This window comes from Nerophis ophidion, linkage group LG01 (genome assembly GCF_033978795.1).
Source record: "Nerophis ophidion isolate RoL-2023_Sa linkage group LG01, RoL_Noph_v1.0, whole genome shotgun sequence".
Taxonomy (NCBI): Eukaryota; Metazoa; Chordata; class Actinopteri; order Syngnathiformes; family Syngnathidae; genus Nerophis; species Nerophis ophidion.
Window position 1 is genome coordinate 63,136,230 of NC_084611.1, and position 13,421 is coordinate 63,149,650.

General features: G+C 42.8%; 1 protein-coding gene across 1 annotated transcript in view; it reads right to left on the reverse strand.

Moving 5' to 3' along the window:
- Window positions 1-13,421, reverse strand: part of cabp2a (calcium binding protein 2a) — an 87,038-nt gene that overhangs the window by 39,072 nt on the left and 34,545 nt on the right. The window lies entirely within an intron of this gene.

The window sequence follows — 13,421 nt, forward strand, 5'->3', positions numbered from 1 at the left end:
GCACACACAATTGCTGAGCAGCTGATTCTCCCCGCTGCAATAGACATGGTGTCAGTCATGCTTGACGAGACAAGTGCAGCAAAATTAAAAGCTGTCCCACTGTCAAGCGACACAGTTGCAAGACGTTTATGTGACATTGCAAGTGATCTTGAGGAACAACTCGTAGACCAGGGGTCGGCAACCGGCGGCTCTGATGCGGCTCAGCTTGTCATCCTGCTTGTCAAACCTCGGGACACGCCCACGGCCGCGCGCGTCTCCGTCCTGCAGCAGCCGCCAGCTGTTGCAGGACAAAGACATGTGGTTGTCCAAGTTAAAGCGCCTGACAGCGCACCTTGAAGATGTTTCACGCCAGAAGGCCGTTCTGGCTCAGAATCACAAATAGTGTGATGTTGAAAACCTCCCCAAACCAGACAAACTTGTGTCAGAAACTTGGAACGCTATCCCCGACTTTTATGTGAACATGAAAATGTATGCACTTGGAGTCCTGTCGATCTTTGGATCCACATATGCATTTGAGTAGGTGTTCTCCAACATGAACTTTATTAAAAACAAACATACCACACGCCTCACAGATGAGAGTTTACAATCCTGTGTGAAGATAAAGGTGACGTCATACAGCCCGGATGTGGAGACGCTGTGCTCTGCGGTTCAGGAGCAGAAATCACATTGACCACGTATGATAAATATTTTAATTTCCTATAATTTTGCATATATTCACATTTTTTAATTGTTCAGTGAAATAGACATTTTACGGCATTTTTGGTTCTCTGCCAGTGAATAATTTAAGTTTGGCGTTTTTTTCTCATTACTACAAGGAGGACTTAAATAGACATTAAGTATTTTACTTAACCTTCAACCCGACGTCTTTTTCGGAGTTAAAACGTTTTGTTGCATGCAGACATTTTATTTCATTTTTTCTGCAGACGTTCATTGATTTCATAAACGTAACCCATCATAGGTTGTTTGTACATAGTACAAAGCAAAAAGAAAACTTTATATGCGGTGTTATTTAATTTTTTTATTTTTTATTTTTATTTTATTTTGTAATTGTTTTGTCCTGTCCAGCTTCCCAGGCAAATCATATAGTTGATGTAGATGCCCATATCGGCTGTTCACATTTACTTTACAGAAGAGAAGTGTAGGATACTTCTGTTGTTGCCTTATTTAAATTTGACTTTACTAAATGTATTTATATTATCATTTGGTGCAGCCGAGCTGGAGCAGCAAGGGATAGAAAGCGAAAAAAAAAAGGAAGACAGAGGGGGAAATTGTGGGGATCAGAGGGGGATTAGACAGTGTTATTTCATTTTACATTTCAAAAGAGTTTTGTGGCTCCCATTGTTTTCTTTAATTTGGGAAATGGGTCAAAATGGCTCTTTGAGTGGTAAAGGTTGCCGACCCCTGTCGTAGACAAGTTAAAATAAAGTTGTTTTGCTTTACAAGTGGACGAAGCTACTGACAGCAATAAAGACTACCTGTTCATCGCGTACGTCCGCTTTGTGAATGGCAAGTCATTGTGCGAGGATTTACTGTTTTGGAAATACATAAAACATAGAGCCACTGCTGATGAGCTGTTCAAGATAATAGACGGTTTCCTCAAAGAACACGACCTTAAATGGGAAAACTGTGTGGGCTTTTGCTCTGATGGCGCACAGACCATGGCAGGGTCAAGAAACGGGCAGCAGGCTCTAATAAAGAGGGTTGCGCCAAATGCGCATTGGACACACTGCGTCATTCACCGGGAAGCACTCGCGTCAAGGCAGCTCAGCCCCGAACTCAATGAGGTTTTAACAGATGTTGTGAGCGCGGTAAATTTTATCAAAACACGAAAAAGTGGCACTTTTAATTTATTTATTATGGAACTTGATGCAAGTTATTTGATTTATTATTGAACTTGATGCAAGTTATAACACTTTTATTTGATTTATTATTGAACTTGATGCAAGTTATAACACTTTTGTTTTATTTATTATTGAACTTGATGCAAGTTATTTGATTTATTATTGAACTTGATGCAAGTTATAACACTTTTATTTGATTTATTATTGAACTTGATGCAAGTTATAACACTTTTGTTTTATTTATTATTGAACTTGATGCAAGTTATTTGATTTATTATTGAACTTGATGCAGGTTATAAGCCTTTTATTTGATTTATTATTGAACTTGATGCAAGTTACAACACTTTTGTTTTATTTACTATTGAACTTGATGCAAGTTATTTTATTTATTATTGAACTTGATGTTATTTTATGTTATTGAGTTTGAGTTAATACAACTTGATGTTACTTGATGTTCAATAAATTTGAAAATGTTAAGCTTGGCATTAGCGTTCTGTTAGGGCAGTGGTTCTCAAACTTTTTTTGTCATCCCCCACTTTGGACAAGGGGGGGTTTTCAAGCCTCACCTGCCCCCATCGCCCTAACAGAACGCTAATGTCACGATGAGAACCTAAAGTACAGAATAAGTATGTAAGTGTCAGTGTGTGGGACTTACTGTATTCCCCCTAACTATTATGCTCCAGAACAGAAGACGAGACGCCCCTACTTCAGGGAAAGGAAAAACTTCACAATAAAATCAGTATCATGAAAGTTGGAAAAGGTTATATTTATTAAACTAGTATTAGCACTCTAATACTAAGTAGGGCAGAAAAGTAGAAAAAATATATAATAACAAGATATAGACTTATAGGATTGATTTCTATAATAATCTGTAACCCTTATAAGAAACCCAACACGTGTTCACCTTCACTTCACTAGAGTGGCACAATAACACACAAAACCCCAGCAAAAATCCCACATATGCAAATAACAGTCGTATGTTTGTGAACACAATGCACACACAGTACCCTTGCTATTAATAGCAAACCCGAAAACAGTCTCACACAGTTTTCACATTATACAATGTTCTCTCCTTGTTCACATTCAGTTCAAAGTTCCTTTTGGGTTGGGTCATCCAACGTAACGTTCCGTTTGTGATGACCGTTAAAAACCAAAAAAAAACCCTGTCCAACATGGGCGCAATGTCCGGTCCAAATGGTGGAGTTATGTGTTTCCGTTTCCTCTCTGGTGTCAAAGTTCTAAGCATATCATGCATCGTCCTATTGAATCGCTCGCATTGAGCGTTGCCCTGGGGGTGATATGGACTTGTCCGACTCTTGGCGATGCCATAGATACGACAGAGTTCTTTGATAACACTGGCTTCAGAACTGCGGCCTTGGTCTGAGTGAAGCCTAGAGGGACAGCCATAATACACAAACCAGTGTTTGACAAAGGCCCTGGCTGTGGTTTTAGCAGACTGGTCTTTTGTGGGCACAGCTATTGTAAAACGCGTGAACATGTCAGTCATGACTAACACATTCTCATAGCCACCCACAGACACCTCCAAACGGGTGTAATCCATGGCCAGTACCTCTAGAGGGGTGGTCACATTAGCGCATGTCAATGGGGCTCGGATAGTTGGAAATATGTCTTTGGCAAGTGCACAATGCTTACACTGCCTCACCCACTCATGTACGTCTCTGCTCATTGAGGGCCAGTAAAAACTTTGTGTCATACGTGCAAGCGTACCCTTCTGACTGAAATGACCCCCATGTTCATGATCCATACTGAACACATGTATCCGCAGAGACTCTGGTACTACCAACTGGTGCACCTCTTCACCATCTCTGGGGTCACAAATACTACGAAATAGGACACCACGACGGATGCTCAGTCCATCCCATTGTGAGGCCATCCCCTGAAACTGATTCTTGTTGGGCCGAGCGTTACATTTCGTTGCCCGCGCTATAGGACCCACTACAGGATCCTCTACCTGAAGTTGCTGAAGCTCCTCCCAGCTATACCCAGCAACCTTCGCTGCAACAGCAGCTTGGGAAGCCACCTGCACACTAGACCTTCCTGCATTTGTCTCCGGTCCAGGCCATAGAACGGCCCGCACATCCTCAGCCTGAATGACCAGAAAGTCTTTATCAGTGTCGCTCACTTCAGGCTCCTGTGCTCGAGGGAGCCGAGACAGCACGTCCGCATTAGTGTTCTCCCTCCCCGGCTTATAATGCACTTCAAAATCATACTCTGCCAACTGGGCGACCCACCTCTGCTCCACTGCCCCGAGGTTAGCTGTTTCGAGATAACGCAGAGGATTATGATCAGTCACCACGACAAATTTGGAGTACATTTTAAAATTCCAGAATTTCTCTGTTATCCCCCATTTAAGGGCTAGCAGCTCGAGCTTAAACGCACTATAGTTCTTGTCATTTCGCTCAGAACCCCGCAGACCTCGACTAGCAAAGGCAACAACCCTCTCCACCCCCTCCTGCCGCTGACTAAGCACTGCCCCCAACCGAAGAAGGCTCCCATCAGTGGTAAGAGTGAAAGGGAGGGAAAAGTCAGGATACGCGAGTACCTGAGCTGACAAAAGGTGCTCCCTTAGCTTATCAAAAGCTTCTTGACACTCTCTACTCCACACAAAGAGGACAGGCTGGCCTCCACTCTCTTTCTTCCCCTTTCCCATTAGAGAATGTAACGGCTTTGCTCGCTGGGCGAAGTTCGGGACAAAACGCCTGTAATACAACATGAACGCCACCACTTGCCGCACATCTTTTGTACTCCTGGGCACCGGCCAATCACGGAGGGTTTTGACCTTTTCCATGTCTACTCGAACACCCTCTGCCGAAACAATATGACCCAAGAACTTGACCTCTGACTTTAGTAGGAAGCACTTGTTTGGCTCAAGTTTCAGCCCATGTTCCTTCAGACGACTGAACACTACGTCCAGTTTCTCGCAGTGGCTATCGAAGTCGTTAGAAAACACCAGGACATCGTCCAGGTATATCAGCAACACGTAAAATGCCAGGTCACCTAGGACTACCTCGATCAGCCTTTGAAATGTGGCTGGGGCATTGCAAAGACCAAAAGGCATTCTAGTCCACTGGTATAGGCCAAATGGTGTAGTAACAGCTGTTTTTTCCTGATCGTCTACATGGACTGCCACCTGAAAATAGCCTGCTGTCAAATCTGGCGATGAGAAAAGTGTTGCCTTTCCAAGGGCATCCAATGACTCCTCAACCCTCGGGAGTAGGTAGGCGTCCTTCAATGTAACACCATTTAGCTTACGGTAATCACAACAGAACCGTACTGATTGGTCTGGCTTGATGACAATTACCGCAGGGGAGGCCCACGGGCTACAGCTCTCCTTAAGTACCCCCTGTGCGACTAAGTCTTGCACGTGTCTCTTAAACTCTTGAAATATGTGTGGAGGTATACACCGGTGTCTTTGCTTAATTGGCCTTGCATCGCCAGTCTGAATATGGTGGGTCACCGTGGTACTGTACCCAAAATCACTTTTATGCTCGGAGAACACATCCCTGTGTTTCCTGAGAAGATCGTCCAGCTTCTGAACCTGTGGTGACGTCAGGCCCTAGAGATTTGCATGTACCGGAACATACAATGATCCATCCCCCTTAACTGACTTGACCTCCCTACGACTAACCTTCCTCACGTACACTTCTCCATCCACCTCCTCCACGGACACTACTTCCCTTGGTACGATCACATCGGGTTTACTCAACTCTGCCACTCTGCACCTTGGGAACAATGTGATGGTCTTCTCACTCGAGTTGAGCACGCGCACTGGGACCTTCCCCTCAGTAGCCTGGGCCAGTACATTGGCTACCAGTAGACCACATGGGAGACTGGCCCTGGCAGATGCCTCAACCAACACTTTGCATGTTGCTCGGGGTTGTATCCTACAGCGACCTTCAATCACCTTTTCACTGAACGGGGGAATGGTGACCGCTCGCCTCCCTGCGACTTTTACAAACCCGATCCGCCCGTTTGGACCTACACATCGTTCCTCTTCTTCCATAGTTGCCAGTATACGGCGTAGGCTGGCATGGCCTGGCTTTAGAGTACCTCGGTCAAGCTTCTTAACACCCTTGAAGTCAGACAGGAAACCCTTGAGCCCTCCGATTACGTTCATTCCCAAAATACCCGGTGGTTTTCCCTTTTCTTTCTGGCCGCTGCAACTGTCTTTTAGCACAAAAACACACCGCCCCTTCAACAACCTGCCCATACACTCAATATCAGCCTCCAAACACCCGATCACTGGAATTTCAAGGCCATTAGCTGCTGTTAGACGAACCCATTTAGCTGGTGACAGACAGCACTCGGTCCCCTGGAAATGTTCCCTGAAATAACTCTCTGGAGTGGTAGTGACCTCGGAACCAGTGTCTAAAAGGCAGCTGGTTTTTACTCCATCTACCAAAACATCAATTGTGAAGCACTCCCCAAATGCACCACTAGAAGCTGGTGAGTCCCTCTCGTTGGTCTGGGTAACGGCTTTAATGCCAGCTAAAGCCAAACCACCAGAGCCTTGTGTGTCATTCTCGGCCTGACACTCTGTTGTGGCAATGGCTGTCATCGTCACTCTATTCTCTGCTGGTTTACCCTGCCGACACGTACGGCTCGTGTGGCCAGGTTTATTGCAGGAATAGCAAATTAGTCGTCCTTCCTCATCTCTTAGAGGTGGTCTAGCAGGTCTAGTGTGCATTACAGTTTGCTCCCTTCCGTAAACTGCTTTATAGAGTTCTTCTTGGCGGGCTGAAATGTTTTGAATAGCTTCGTATAGTGATTTCAGGGTCAGTGGAGAGGAGGTTTCTTCAGCAGCCGCTGCATGAACCACTCCTCGCACTGGGCCTCTGGCTGCAGCCGCAGTTGGAGGGGCTTCTTCTTCTTCAGACCACGTGATGGCCGCTTGCATCAGGTCAAGGAAGGACAGCGTTGGTTGGGCTTTCTCTTGTCTCTTTGTTTCACGCCGTAAGAAGTCATCTCTTAACCCAAGTACAAATTGCTCTTTCAGCATTTGGTTTGAATCTTCGACTCGCCCTGGGTCTCGCCGTTTCAGCTCACATAGTTTTTCCTGAAGATCATAAGCGCAGGCACGTATCTTTTCACCTGGCCCTTGCTTTCTATCATAAAACTCTCTAAGGCGAGTACCAACCGGGACCTTGTCGCCATAGGTTTTCTCTAGAACTTCAAAGACTTTTGTGATATCAGTAGTTCCTTCACTTAACAGAAACCTAACTGTTAGTTTCGCCTCCCCCTTGAGGTGCTGTCTGAGCAGCTCAATTTGATCTTCTTCTAGAACTCGGGCTATCTTGAAACTAGACTTCATGGATGCTATCCACTCCTCAACGCTAGGTTCCCCTAGGGCTGGGCTACCAGTGAAATCGGAACATTTTCTCTCTCTTGGGATATACAAAGACGAAGGGTTCTTGGCCTGCTGCTCGATAACTGTCTTAGCCATCATCAACGCTTCCCTCTGATCTTGTCTGGCCTGATCAAGAAGTACCGCTTGTTCTCCCAGCCTAGCTTTCTGAGCGGTAACTGTTTTCTGGAGATCATTAAATTGCTTCCTTAACTCTTCCATCTCAGCCATCGTGCAAAAACTACAAAGCTACAAGAAGTTATCCTGTTCGTGACGCCAAAATGTAACAGACGGGACCTACGTCTGCCTAGTAGGGGGGAATCACTTTTCCCTGAATGGCAGGAAGTTAGAGGAACTAAATCCCTAACCCCCAAGCCTATGAATCTCGTGTTCACTCTGCCTGTCCAGTCAGAACACAATAGCTTAGGCTCTAGGATTTGAACCTGTCACGATGAGAACCTGAAGTACAGAATAAGTATGTAAGTGTCAGTGTGTGGGACTTACTGTATTCCCCCTAACTATTATGCTCCAGAACAGAGGACGAGACGCCCCTACTTCAGGGAAAGGAAAAACTTCACAATAAAATCAGTATCATGAAAGTTGGAAAAGGTTATATTTATTAAACTAGTATTAGCACTCTAATACTAAGTAAGGCAGAAAAGTAGAAAAAATATATAATAACAAGATATAGACTTATAGGATTGATTTCTATAATAATCTGTAACCCTTATAAGAAACCCAACACGTTGTGTTCACCTTCACTTCACTAGAGTGGCACAATAACACACAAAACCCCAGCAAAAATCCCACATATGCAAATAACAGTCGTATGTTTGTGAACACAATGCACACACAGTACCCTTGCTATTAATAGCAAACCCGAAAACAGTCTCACACAGTTTTCACATTATACAATGTTCTCTCTTTGTTCACATTCAGTTCAAAGTTCCTTTTGGGTTGGGTCATCCAACGTAACGTTCCGTTTATGACGACCGTTAAAAAACAAAAAAAACCCTGTCCAACATGGGCGCAATGTCCGGTCCAAATGGTGGAGTTATGTGTGGCAGGGGAAGTCTTTTTACTCACCAACCGCACCGTTTATCACTGGCATGAGAGGATGAGGAGGAGAGCGGGGGGCGAGCCACAAACACGTCTGTACTGCAAACACGTCTGTACTGCAGGAGTCAACCGGCTGGATGTCGTCCCTCTGATGTGACGAGACTCCCACGTTGACGACGGCTAGCAATACACTTGCATAAAAAAAACACTTTTCCCTACCTAACGAGGACGTGTGCCTCGCAATACACGATTTATACTTGTTGCTGGTATAATGGCGGACGAGTCTTCAACGTGGTTAGCATGGAGTCTTCCGCTCTTCCACACGCCACTGACAACCCTTAACAGTTCCGTAGCCCAGATTAGCCTGTCACACATGCGGTAACTAAGAGCTAAGCTGTTAGTTATCGTTACTCCTACCGCAAATCTCCGTCAGCCAATCTTCGTCAATCTCGGAGCTCTCCAGGTGCCGCCATCTCTTGTCTCTTTTTCCTTGTTGTTTTTTCTTCTCTCTCCTTGTCCCGCCCCTCCTCTCCTCTCATTTGCCAGTCCGCCAGCCAGCAAGTCATCGATTGGCCGAGTCTGTTACCAAGGTCCTGGATACGATTGGATGCAAACATTTTGAGGGATTTCAGGTTATTAGAGATGCATAAGGAACATGCACAATATTAGGTGTACACCTACACTTGTAATGTTGCATATACGTCTTGCAACTGTGTCGCTTGACAGTGGGACAGCTTTTAATTTTGCTGCGCTTGTCTCGTCAAGCATGACTGACACCATGTCTATTGCAGCGGGGAGAATCAGCTGCTCAGCAATTGTGTGTGCTTTTTTGCATTGAGCAATCCTCTCTGCAACTCTATATGAAGCCAATTTATCCATTTTGTGTAATTGTGGTCCACACATTAGCCTGCTACCCATCCACGCGAAAGTATGTTCCGCTCAGCCCCGCCCTCATTAGTTACAGTTGCATCTGTCAAACTTTCGCTTCTACCTAGAAATTTAAAGCCTAGAGGAAAAATAAGTAATTTACATTAATTTATATAGCAGATTTCACAGACAGAATCACAAAGTGATTTACAGTTTGTATAGAAAACCGGGTTGTAAAAAAAAAATCTAAAAGAAAAAATGTAAGTGGAATCTCCTCCCGTTTCTCGCGCCCCACCTGTCATGTCTCTATTCCCCACCAGTGGGGCGCGCCCCACTCTTTGAGAAACGCTGGCCTAGGGAAACCCTTAAGCATCAAACCATTTTGAATAATCAGTAATTTCTTTTTGCAAATGAAAAAGGAATATGATACAGTATTTTACTTTGAAATAAAAGTTCTTTGCTGAGAAATATAAGGATATCGTATTTTTTTACAGTCATCCGTCCCAATGTTACAGAAAATTTTGATAACAGTATTTTACTGTGGAAAATATCCCTCCATCCATCCATTAATCCAACGCTTGTCTCTTTTGGGGTCGCAGGGGGTGCTGGAGCCTATCTCAGCTGCATTCGGGCGGTTGGTGAGGTACACCCTGGACAAGTCGCCTCATCATCACAGGGCCATCACAGATAGACATATAACATTCACACTCACATTCACACACTCGGGCCAATTTAGTGTTGCCAATCAACCTATCCCCAGGTGCATGTTTTTGGAAGCTGGAGTACCCGGAGGGAACCCACACAGTCACGGGAAGAACATGCAAACTCCACACAGAAAGATCCCGAGCCCTGGATTGAACTCAGGACTACTCAGGACCTTCATATTGTGAGGTATTCTTTTACAGCATACATTTTCTCATGTTACCCCCTCCCCTTGTGTGGGAAGTTGGGGGTGTTCTAACTGAATTGAGGTTTAGCGAGGTCTTGCATGCAGAAACATCCACCTTTCATTTTCACACCACAGAGGGTCAGTTGCAGGAAGCTGGAGTTAAGCTTTTTCTTTTTTTTTTTTTTTTTAAAGAAAAATCCAAGATGCATTCCCCCAACTGGAATCCAAGCCTTATTCTGAAGTTTGTGTATTATGGCTTTATCTTTCCCCAGAAAGATGGCAGCAAAAACACCTGCTAGCTCACATACAGACCGGTAAACTAGAGTAACATCTGTTTATTTTCCGATTAGTTAATAAACAATTCAGAGTCTCCATTGTCTTTATTCGATATGGAATTGTGCAAATGTATTTATTGCTCGTGGAGAGAATGTTAAAGCAAAATGAATCATATGTAACATACATTTATAATATAGTTTAATGGACAAATGATATATAATAGCCTCCCCCCTGATATATATGGGTAAATAGTAGGACACTTTTAGGGCGGGGTGTCTTAAGGTCTGGTGGCACATTAAGTGAAAACAGCAAACGTAGAAAAATAGAACAAAATCGCAAAATGCACAGAGAAAAACTGAATTAAGGATATCAATGACCAATATTACCCATCAAATGAACCTAAAATGGGAATTTTCCTTCTTGTGGTGAATAATTATTATAGCAGTGGTGGGCCATGAGGGCCAACAAGGCCTTATCTGCTGGCCTAACCTAAACAGAATAATTAAAGATAAGTCATTTTTAAGTTAATTTCCCTAAATATCTAAAAGTATTCATATTCTCCTCCTGTCATATTATGCTTCTTCCAGTGTTGTGGTTTTTTAGGTTTGAGTTTGTATCCAATCAGAATTCAGCTAGCTTATGTTGCCATGCTGTACGAAATCTGCCCGGGGCCTTCAGAATCAACAATGCAGGTGTTGTTGATTCTGTACAGGTGATAGACAATTGCTATAGCCAATCAGATCACTAGTTGTTGTCAGTAAGGCCTTCTAGCTGGTCCTGACATTTACTTGTCCTGTGATTTGATACTCGCTTGGGAGTCCCAAGTGAGTAACCAATCACTAGTTGGAAAAACAGGAAGTTGCAGGGGAGCCATATGAGCTCACAAAGAAGGAGAGCAAAATATTGATTTAGTGGCAGATCTATATCAAGGCCATTTTCAAGAAGGATATTTAAAGAGAAACTATATCTTGGGAGACCAGGTTGGCCAACACCGGAAGCTATCTCAGCAGTGAAATGGTTTGCCACGAATCAACCGACTATGACCAGCTACAGACTACGAGTTAAAATATGTTATTTCTTAATTGTTTCATATTTAATTTGTTTTATACAGTTATTTTAATTTTGACAGTACTACGTAAGATATGGTAGAATTGCTGAAGCGGGTTTATTCAATGTTAAATGCTCCGAAAAATAGACCGTTTTGTACACTGTTGGAGAGATTCAATTCCCGGTAGTGTGGAAGCGTGTTTCTCTATAGTATCCCCAGCCGTGTCCATGTGGTGACATAAATTACGGTATTTTGAGAGTTGAAGTCAGATTAAGTAGGACATCACTGAAGTGCGTGGTGAGAAACGCCACTGGGCTACAGTGATTGTCAAACTTCCATTCATCCATTTTTTACCGCTTATTCCCTTTGAGGTCACGGTGCCTATCTCAGCTACAATCGAGCCGAAGGCGGGGTACACTTTCCATCCATTTGATACCGCATGACCCTCTCTGCAGCCTATCCTAGCTGCACTTGGGCAGAAAGCGGGGTACAACCTGGACAAGTCGCCACCTCGTCGCAGGGCCAACACAGATATGAGATGCAAAACAAATGCAAGCAACTATGACTGTTTTTAACATTAATGGCTGTAATGATGATAGAAATGATCAGTGACAATAACAATACGAATAATAACAACACATATAGTTTCTGTTATTGTATTTATTTTTTGTTGCTTAATGTTTCAAATCACTATTGTTGATGTTGATGTTATTGTTGCTATTGGTACTGTTTTATATTAGTTTGTCTTCTCAATTCTTCCGTAAATTGGATTTGCTCTATTATATTTTATTAGACTGATTAACATACCCTGTGATTTTCTTTTAAACAAAATACATTTTTAATAAAAGAAAATAGAAAAGTAAACAACACAAAGCGTTATCTCTACATTTATATGGAGTTTTTAAATATATAAAAAAAAATCAACATAATCTAATGTATATATTATGATGTATAATTATTATATTTATTTCATTTAAAAACTATATATGTTTTAGGCAGGGGGTAAAATTATTTTCCTGTTTTGTCAAAACATCACCACGAGAGTGCAGCCAATCTCATCTTTCTTGCTGTTGCATATAGAAATCCGCAAATTGCTGCAATACCCAATAGTCACCGGCAGGTGTCACTAAAGATAAGCGTCAAAAGAAGACCGCAATGTGCCGAAAGGGTTCCAATACTTTCTAATACCATAACCAACCTTTTAAGAGGACATTCATCCAACAGGATTCTTCTAAACTTTGTGAGACAGTGTAAATTAGATTGACACATATATATTACACAGTATATGATGTGATGACAAACAAATGCTGAACATAGACTTGTTATATAATATTATGCCTTGCTTCACTGATCCAGATTAGCAAATGGAACCTTCAGTCCCGGAATGGCATTCCTTGTTATCATACATTGTCACACATAAACTTCAGATTAAGTATGTGGTTTGGTAGGAGACTCACTTTGCAAAAACATATACCAACTAGAAATGCGTTTCCAGAACAGAAGGCATCAATCCCTTGGCAACAGCAAGGACAGAAATTCGTTAGGTCAGCAGGGAATCCAACAAGATAAAACGATTCCAAAAATGTAATTCTTACTGGATGTCTGATGATGTGCTGTCATAACATATAAACACAGTTACATGTTGGGTAGTGTGGCTTTAATACACGGACGATGTACCAGTTTGAAAAAGTACATCCTCTCATTAATTATTTCTCTGTACATGGAGAATCATCCACGTACATTGAACATCATTTGACCTACGACGTGAGATAATCTCCCGTAAGGCTGCTTTGACGTGTAAGATAAGAAGATACAATGTACTTACAGGGTGTGTGGTCAAGTTGGGCTACAATGGGTCTAAAATGTTGTACGCACACGGACAAATGCATTGAAGGGATATATCACCAAACTTGTGTTGGAAGCTTAGTAGTATAAAGTCGGAACACTTGACATGTCTGTTAGATACCGAGAAAACAAGCTTTTTTTCAAACTTTGTCTTTCGAAACGTTTTAGTGCATTGTCAAGCTTGTTACGAATGGTTTGGTAGTTTGCTAGCACTAATGAAAACATGTTGTA